General features: G+C 51.3%; 1 long non-coding RNA gene across 3 annotated transcripts; it reads left to right on the forward strand.

The window, feature by feature from the left end:
* Window positions 1-296: 296 nt before the first annotated feature.
* On the forward strand, window positions 297-6985 carry LOC136791665 (uncharacterized). Of its 3 annotated transcripts, none has more exons than XR_010834092.1 (4): window positions 297-1641; window positions 4664-4715; window positions 5465-5581; window positions 5663-6985. It is a non-coding gene; the product is annotated as an uncharacterized lncRNA (long non-coding RNA). The 3 variants fall into 3 exon arrangements; XR_010834091.1 differs by lacking the exon at window positions 297-1641 and adding an exon at window positions 3279-4041; XR_010834090.1 differs by lacking the exon at window positions 297-1641 and adding an exon at window positions 3279-3953.
* Window positions 6986-9074: the final 2089 nt, after the last annotated feature.

The following is a 9074-nucleotide window of genomic DNA, read 5'->3' on the forward strand; positions in this document are numbered from 1 at the left end:
CTCCCGGTCCCACCGTGACCGATGGGGGAGAAACCCTGGGAGCGGACGGCCGTGGTGCCGCATGCTGCCCTTCAGCTGGTGATGCTCTGCAAACCCTTTGGGCTTTTCAGCCCCAGTTTCTCCCCGTCCCCTGCACGCCATCAGACGTGGTGCGTTACAAGTCCGCTGGAGATGAATAACCCCGCAGTTCCCATGGAGACTTGTCCCTCCCGCGGCATCGCCGCAGCACTTCACAGCCTTTTCAGGCTGCGACAAAACATGTTTTCCAGCACGATTTTAAAGGGGGGGGGGGGGGCAGTTATTTGCAATGGGGCGAGCTGGTGGGCATGTGCGTGCTTCCTGCTACTTGCTGCCGGAGGGAGCCGGACATTGTCCTGTGGGCCGGGGGATGCTCTGCTTCATTCGCCAGGTTTAGACGGATGAGGGCTCTGCCACCAGGCTTCACATGGCCGCTGTACCCCTAGATCCCCTTCCCGGGGGGCACGGGCTTGCTGCTGGGATGTCCCATAGATGAAGTGATGCTCAGAATTTGTCCTCGATGCGTAAGAGGATCACGGCTCACTCTGCAGGGCGTCCTGGCTGGCACAAGGTGAATCCTGCTGCGTGAAAGCACCGAGGATCCTGGTTTGGGGTTCACGACGCTGAGTTGTTGCTCCATAAAAGCTGTTCCCCCTCCAGCCTCTCTCTTTCAGCATCACCCCCTGCGCTGGTCCTGCCCCAGCCCTGTCCAGCACGAGGGGCACAGCTTCGCTGCTGGAAGCGCCTTCCCAACGTCTGTGCTCTGAGAGAAGGGAGCGAGCATTCGGAGGAGGAATTTGTCCTTTGGGGCTGAAGTCATGGTTTATTTTTAACGCTCGGGTTTCGTAGCGCTGGCCTGGGACAGCGCGAGGGAAAGATCTTTCCTGGAAGGACTCGCAGCAGGCAAAACGAACCCTCTGCGCACCTGGCGGGATTGAGGACGGAACTGCAAATGGCAGTGAGAGTAAATAGCTGCGTCTTCCTCCCCAGAGTCTTTTTTTTTTTTTTTTTTTTTTTTTTTTTTTTTCCAGGCTGAGCCAACAGACGGAGGGACACCGGGAGCTGCCGCTGAGGCTGCCTGGGAGGCGCGCTGCCTTGCGCGCCGGCCTCGCGCTCCCTCCCCGCTCGCTTCCCACGCGGCGTAGCCGGGGCTGGCCGGGAGCCAGGCTGTGCATTTCGCAGGGAACTCGCAATTTCAATATTTCCTCGCGTCTGAAGCGGATCGAAAACAAACAGCAAAGGATAGCTCTGGCAAGTGAAATTTGGGAGAGGAAAAAAAAAAAAAAAACACGAGCCCTTTCACTTTGAATTAAGCCTTTTACACTTGTGTTAGTTAAAACCTCAAAACCTGTTTGAAATGGAAAGGCAAACTTGCGGGAACAGAGTGTTTTTGACCTTCTGGAAACTTTCTTCAGGTCGTCTTGCAGGCAAAGCCTTGTCAAAATAGACGTGGCAGCGTACAGCTTGACCCGAATTTTGCCATCTCTGAGTTCGCTGGTGGGGGAAACGTTCCTAGACGCGAAGCAAAGCTCACCTCGTGGACGGTTTGCCCCAAAGCATTTCCGTGCTGTGCCCATTAGAAGCTCTTCCAACGGCTGCAAGGATCTGTTTGTGAACGTCAAGGTGATTTTTGCTGGAAATCAGCTTCAAAGCCAAAGGAAGGCCTGGCGAAGTGCGCCGACAGGACAGGGTGCAAAATGCTGGCTGGCCAGGGAGGGTCCAAGTCTCAAGCAAAGAGCAGCAGCGTCTGGGGGCCTAAAAAAGCATGTGCTTTGACATGGCAGGACATCGTCCTCACCAGGCGCCCCGTCTCCACGCAGAGGGGGAATTTGGGGTGGTTTTGGGGCACTTTGGCAGCGGCTGGGTGGGTTTTTTTGTACAGCGGAGCGCTCCTGCTCCAGCTGGCGAGGAGTCTGTCTGTCTGTCTGGGCGCCCCGTCCTGGCCCTCCTCCCGTGGCAGCCACAACTCCCGGCTCCTCCAGACCTGCGAGCCCCCTCTCCTTTCCTATTCTGCTTCAAATTTCACGAGAAATAGATGAGTAAACACCGCGTACGTTTGCGTGGGAGCAGCGGCGGCTTGCAGCTTTACGATCCCCCCCCCAGCTGTGATTCATTGCTTTTTACATTTTTTAATCTATTCCCCTGCTCCCCCCTCCCGCTCTCCCTCGCAGCCCAGCAGCTGTCGTTATCAGTGAAGGGGCTCGGCGGTATTTTTGCCATACTCTGCTTCTATTCATCGATTTGTTGAATGAAAACTATTTATCCGGGGCTGACGCGCGACCGGAGCCTTCGGAGAAGCAGCAGCTCGGGGGGGGGGGGCGTTTTGCTCTGCAAACGAAACAGCCCGGCCAAAACCCCGTGCCACGACGGCCCTCATTCCTTGTCCTAAATCCCAATTTCTGCAGCTTCTCCTTTTCTGCCACCCCTCTGGGGTCTGGGGTCCTGCTGGAGGCAAACCTGGGGCTCCTCCGGGACGTGTGGGCACGGGGGAGACCGGGAGGCAGCAGCCTCCGATTGCAGAGCCCGTTCCCCTTTTGCATGCTGCGGTGCTGGAGCAGCATCTGGGTGTGCTCCTTCACCTTGAAGTCTTTTTTTTTTTTTTAATTTTATTTCTTTATTATTATTATTTCAAATAAAATCACAGCAGTCCCTGGCTAAATACTTGAAATGACAGGCGCTGTTTTCCTGCCAGCGCTGCTAAAAATAAAAAATAAAAAAAATATCTCAGTCTTGGGCTCCATCAATAGCGGGGTGCAGCTTGAAGGACAGGTTTTGCCTGGGGAATGGGCTGTTGTCCCAGGGATCCAGGAGCCCTTTTTCCCCCCCGGCAATGGGTCCTTTCTTGCGGGCACAATGAGCCCTCTCGCTGCCTTTCTTGCCTTTTCTTCCCCGGCTTTCCCACATTCTGTTCACACCTTCATGAATATTCAGAGGCCATGGGCCATATGAAGCTATTGAGAGCTCTTGTTAACACTCCTGCTAATGACGTGCACCTTCAATGGAAAACAAAAACACAGATAAGAGCTTGTTAGCGGAGACCCTTGTTCCCCACCTAACAAGGTTGCCATTGACTCGGACACTTGTGGTGACACATTGCTTGCTCTCACTGTTGCCTCTTTTGATTTGCGACTGGCTTTTACAGAGGGGTTTTTCTCCCCCCTCCTCCCATTTTTTATTTATTTATTTATTTATTTATTTATTTATTTATTTATTTATTTATTTTATTGTGAGGTTTTAAGCTAATTAAGCAGAAGGTCAGGGCTCCTCTACCAATGCCTGGCGGTGCGGGCAGGAGATGCTCGGCCGCGGCGCGTGGGAACGCGGGGCCAGGAGCAGCGTCGCTCAGCCCCAACCCCAAATCCGCGGTCCCCCAGGGCTCCCTGCCCGGCCAGATGTCCCCGTAGGCCAAAACGCTGTCCCCAAGGTGATGAGGTGGCTCCAAAATGCTACCAGGCTCCTGTGCCGTGCTCTCAAGATGCTCCTGGGAAACGCTGTTCCCAATTTCTGGCTCTGCAAAGACAGCGGAGCCTCCTCGATGCTGTGGCTCTGCTCCATCCTCTGGCTGTGCTTCGCGCTCCCCCGGCCACCGCTGTTATCCGCGAGGCTTTCATTAGGCCGGACCCACCCATTCGATCCTGCAAGATGCCTGCTTGTTTTTTTTTTTTTGTTTTTTTTTTTTTTGGCCACACCTCGTTATTTCTGCTATTATGAGGCCCTCGCAGCGTTGTTTGTCATCTTGTCGAGGCCCCTCGGTTTCTATGGATACTGCCTCCTCAGTGGCCAGGCTATCAATTAAAGACAGCTTCGGCTCCCAACTCTTCCCGAGGACTTCGCCGGGAGCCAGAGATAATTTCCCTGAAAAGCCCCATCCGGCACGGCGTCGCCTTTCCGGCACCGGCCGCTCGGTTGCAGCTCAGCCTGTTCGGGTTTTCGAGGTGCCGCCAGCTCGAGCGCAGGCTCACCTGCCGGGGAAATGAGATCGGGCAGCTGGTGGGAGGGGTTAACACGAAAACACCAGCTAATGTAGGTGACATATAGACAATAACGAGATAACCGTCACAGCAACGTAAGTTAGGGGCATCAGTGAAAAAATCCCTGCCATGGAATCGAAGGTTTTGCTTTCTTGCTGTGAATGCACAAGGAGGGAAAGCCCGAGACTTTTTTTTCTGCTTAATGCCCAGCTTCAGGACAGGAAAACACGCGATGCTGAGAGGAGGACGAGTGTCTTCTGGCAATGAGACCGCTTGAAACTGTCTTTGCCTCCTGCGGAGTGGGACTGGGCTTGTCTGTGGAGACCTCACCTGTGCTCGTGCGGGCATTGCAAGGCTTCTCGGGATGGTTTTGGGATGAGAAGCCCTGGCCGGAGCTAGAGAGGCGGCACTGGTCCCATTCACCAGCTCTCAGATAGCTGCTTAATTTTTCTTTGCCTTTCTGTAACCATAAATTGTAGATGTTTAATGATTTCTCGGAGATCTCAGGAGGCTTCAACCGGCCCAAGAGCCCAAGCGCTGTTTGCGTTCACTCTCTGGGGAGAATTAGTGTCCCGGGGGCAGGAGGCAGCAGGAAAAAGGCTTTGATTTTGATTCGAGTTTTGGCTGGTGATTACAATTCTTTATATGCTCTAAACCAGTTTATCTATCCCCAGGTAGATGCGTGCTGCCAGCAGTGCTGCAATATCCATCGAGGGCCGCCCAGAGGTATGAGGAATAAACTCGCGCGTTATTAGCTAATAGAGGGAAGTGATTCGATATGGGTCTCAGAAGCTGGAGTAGATAAATAGGATGATAAATGTTGGCATTAGCAGACGTGACCGACTCCTCTGTCTCTGTGATTTGGTAGTGCCCAGTAATTAAATAGTTGGAGCCTAATGTATTTTAAACTAGAGCCACAGCCCGTAAATCACGCAGATTATGCTCTTCCCCGCTGCGCGCTCTGGCTCGGGAGGAATTCCCATTCCCGTGGTGCAGCTGCTGCCAGCCCCACTTAAACTACGCATCCGTCGGGGCCAGGGATGGCAGCACTGGTCCCGTTGATGCTCCTGGCCAGCAAACCCATCCCGTAGCCCTGCAGTTCTATCAGGCAGCGGGCACGGCTCACTTCTAGCTCAGTAGGGCTGCCCCCCATGCTCGGGGTGCCCCCCTTTCCAGCTCGGGGTGTCTCATTTTGGCTGGGGCAGCTTCACGCCTGCCTACAGGTGAAAACACACCTGAGATAAGTAACGACCTTAAAAAAAAACAGCTGAAAAACAGCCTGGGGGGATGAGGTGATTCTGAAACCCATGGTGCATTGCTGCCAGAGCATCCCCTATGGGACCCCTCTGCATGCACAGAAAGGGCACCGGCACCTCCCGGAGATGAATGCAAAAAGGATTCTGTGAATTTTGTCCCAACTGCAGCAGAGCGATCGGTGATCCCAATCTCATCCGTGTATTTACACCGAGGTTTAGTTTTCTTTGCAGCCAGACGACTACCTTGCACTAGTATGACGTCTCTGTCATACTTTTACATGGGTTGTCCAAGAAGAAAACCCAACAATTTCCAATGCAGCATGAAGCTGCATCAAGGTAAGAGTTATTTTTTCGTCTTTATACAAAATTAGTCTCCATCTCTAATCGTTCTATTGGCCAGACATTATTCTTCTGCAGGAGGTGGGATGTATTACGTGGAGTTTCTCCATTAACATTTAGCAAAGGACAGATTTAAACATTTCCGTGCCATCCAGCCATTTTACACCTTTTAACAACGTTCCTGGATTAGCTCTGGCTTTCATTCGAAAATGTCTCTGCGATACCTGGCATTCACAGACGCCGGTTTGCAAGAGCGCTGTCACGATGCCCCTGCCCACACGCAACGCTGCCTGGACCCACAGAGTGATAAAACCTCTCCTCGCTCTTCCTGGATGTAATTATTTCTAATAAAATCTATTTGTGCCTCAAATTCTTTCCTCTTCCAGTTCATGAACTTTTAAATAAAGCAGGTAATTCTGCCGTATCGTTGCAAGTTACGGCCACTGAGGTCTTCCTGCTGTTCTGCACATGATGACCACGAGAAACTTTTCTCTGATGGAAAGTTTGAAGTCTTCCTGCCAGCGACATGCTTTGCCACGGGTTTTAATTCCTAAAAAAAGCTTTAAAATCTTCTAATCCTCCTCCTCTTCCTCTGTCAGCCCCATTGCCCAGCCAGGGGCTGCATCAGGCTGTGTCACGGCAAGCCTTTTACGTAGGTTGCCCAAGAAGGGAACCCAACAATTTCCAGCACGTCTTGAAGCTGCATCAAAGTAAGAGTTATTTTTTATCTTTATACAGATCTAGGTCCTGCCTGCAAGAAGGCAAGCCAGCTGTCATCCTCTGGGTGCTCACAGGTGTGAAAACCCACACTTCTTGTGTACAGCAAGGCTTCGGGGACCTCTTGGCTTGGATAGTGTTTGAGAACTGACCTTATTTTGTATCCCCCTTCCCCTGTACAATGTACTTTTTAAACACAGCAAGAGGGAAGGGGAAAAAAGGAGAGCTTTTCCCAGCCAGGAGATAAAACTTCCATCAAATTGGCCATGTCACTAGAGACCCAAAACTAATAAGTCAATCCTACATCTGTATAATAAACTCATTTATTAGGTTTTTATTTTAAGAGTTGGTGGTATTAATTAGATTGATATGGCCCATAAATCACTTGATTTGGCTGAGCCCTCAGATACTTGTAATTTAAATTAATACAAGTGCAGCTTAATTAATCTGATTAAATCCTGGGCCCAGCAAAGCACTCTTTGAAGCATCCAGGAGCACAGTGGTGGGGAAAATGAGTGTTTTAAGGTAACTCAGTGTCCTCAGCAGAGGGTCAGGTGGCTTGGCTGGTGAACTGAGGGGCAGAGCTTCAGAAAAGGCAATCCATGGAAACCGTGCGATGAGCGAGGTCAGAGGCTAGGTGTGCAAACCCAAGCTTGAGCCTGAGCTGGGAGTGAGCATAAGCCACAGCTTGACCTCGTCTGTGGGCATCATGTAAATTTTTCTCTCCCTCCAGAGCAAGCTGGTGTGGAGGGAGGATGCCCTGACCCACTCCTCAACCCCCTTCCCAGCAAGAGAACTGGACTCGATGATCCTCATGGGTCCCTTCCAACTCGGGATATTCTAAGAGCATCCTCTGGCAACATTTCTGGACACTGATCCATCATCTGGCGGCGTTTCTGGGTACAGGATCACATTAGTAGTGATTCCATTCTCTCTTGCTGAAGGCACCCAGAGCCCATCTGCTTCCCGGCCTGGAGGGTGCCAGCCCCTGGCCGGGTGAATAGCACCAGCTAACCGCCCGGTGTTTCCTTCTCTTTTCTTCCAGAATGCTCTGGGTTGACAGCTCTCAAGATTGATGTTCCCTGTCTGTACAGCCCAGACAGCTGCTGTGCAGCCTTCTCCGTGCTATTTTGCCTTAATCCTGAGTTTCAGCGAGCTCCCCCATGGATAAGAGCAGAATTCAGTTCCCGTTGTCTGTCCTCGGTTTCTCTGCCGAGTGGGATGGTGGCACAAGTCTGGTATTTCCACCATTGTTACCTTCCTTTTCCAAAAATCCCTTCCAAGGAGACCTCTGAGGGACCACGGCATGTCCAGCAGCACAGCACCAGCCTGGGGCTTGTGCAGCCACAGGTTGTGTCCGTGAGGATACGTATGCCATAAAATACGCTTTCTTTTAAAAGCAGGAGATAATGCTATCGTAGCAGTTGCATTAATCTAATATTCTCCTTCATCATCAAAAGGGAATTGCCTAAACAGCCAGAGAGAGACACGTTTTATGAGTCCTTCTTACGGGCAATCAATCAAACGTCCCAAGAAAGGCACTGATGCCCTTTTTGCTCGCCGGAGGGAAATCAGCTTCCCCGCAGCTTTGCTTTCAGCCCGTGTAGCCCCGCAGGACAATAGCTGGGTTTCGGATGGCCTGGCCAAGCTTTCCTCCAACCGGTCTGGAGGAAAAAACCCACACGGAAGAAACCTGTCAGAAGGGAGGGAAAAGAGCCCAATTAGAGGCAGCGATGTCTCTGCCCTCTCTCCCCCGTGGACGAAGCAGATGTAAAACAATAGCTTTATTTGTGGAAAATTTAATTGGGCACTTCAAAGGAAGCGGCGGCAGCTCTTTTGATCTTTCAGTGTGTCTGAATGTCGTGTTGCAACGGTGCCTGCTGGTCACGGCGGTGACCTCTTGTGTTAATTAGTGTTTATCTGAAATCGAATTAGCTCACAACTGGGAGAAAGCAGAGTGAAAATCAGAGGATAATCATAGATTTGTGTGATTCTCAATTAGAGGTAAAAGGGGGTCTTTGGCTGCAGAAGTTGACATTAAAATAACTCCGGGAACAGTACATTTTGGCTTTGTTTTTCTAATGCTCTTCGTCCGACGGTACTATTTCTCTTACTAATGCCCCGCGCTGCTTTCATCTCTGCTGAGTCTGCTGCTCCGCGGCGCTCATTGGAACTTAAACCATAAACCAACACTGAACAATGATGCATTATTTATAGCAGAGCGAATGCTGTAAGGTTGACAATGGTGCAAAGCTTCTCTTTCTTGTGGTCAGTAATCCATAAATAAATACATCATCTACGGAGGGTTGCGGGACTGCGTGATGGATGGGAATAGCCTGTGTTGTACAGTGAGGGCCCCGAGGATGCTGTGGAAGCCAGCGCCTGATTTTGGTGCAAATTGGCCATTTCTGAGCACTGGTGTTAAAAATCTTCACCTGTACGGAGACGTGAGAGCTGCCCAGCCACCTTCCCAATGCCCTTCTGTGGGATTGTGTGGAAGGTGGAGGGCAATGGGGGTTCCTGGTGTGGGAAGATAAATGCGTTAAAATGTCAGGTTCTCTGTCTCAGTGTGAAATATCAGAGAAAGACAGGATTTTGGAGCTCAAACTATCTCAAGAGGCCAGTATATGGTTTCTGTTCCTGAGCAGAGAATAGCCGGAGAGATAGAAGTCAAACATCTGTGCACCACGAACATCTGCAGAGCTTCAGCGTGGCGGACTGGAATGAAATCCCATCCTCAGGTCAGATCCAGGTCCCAAAGTCTCTGAGGTGC

This window comes from Anser cygnoides, chromosome 11 (genome assembly GCF_040182565.1).
Source record: "Anser cygnoides isolate HZ-2024a breed goose chromosome 11, Taihu_goose_T2T_genome, whole genome shotgun sequence".
Classification (NCBI taxonomy): Eukaryota; Metazoa; Chordata; class Aves; order Anseriformes; family Anatidae; genus Anser; species Anser cygnoides.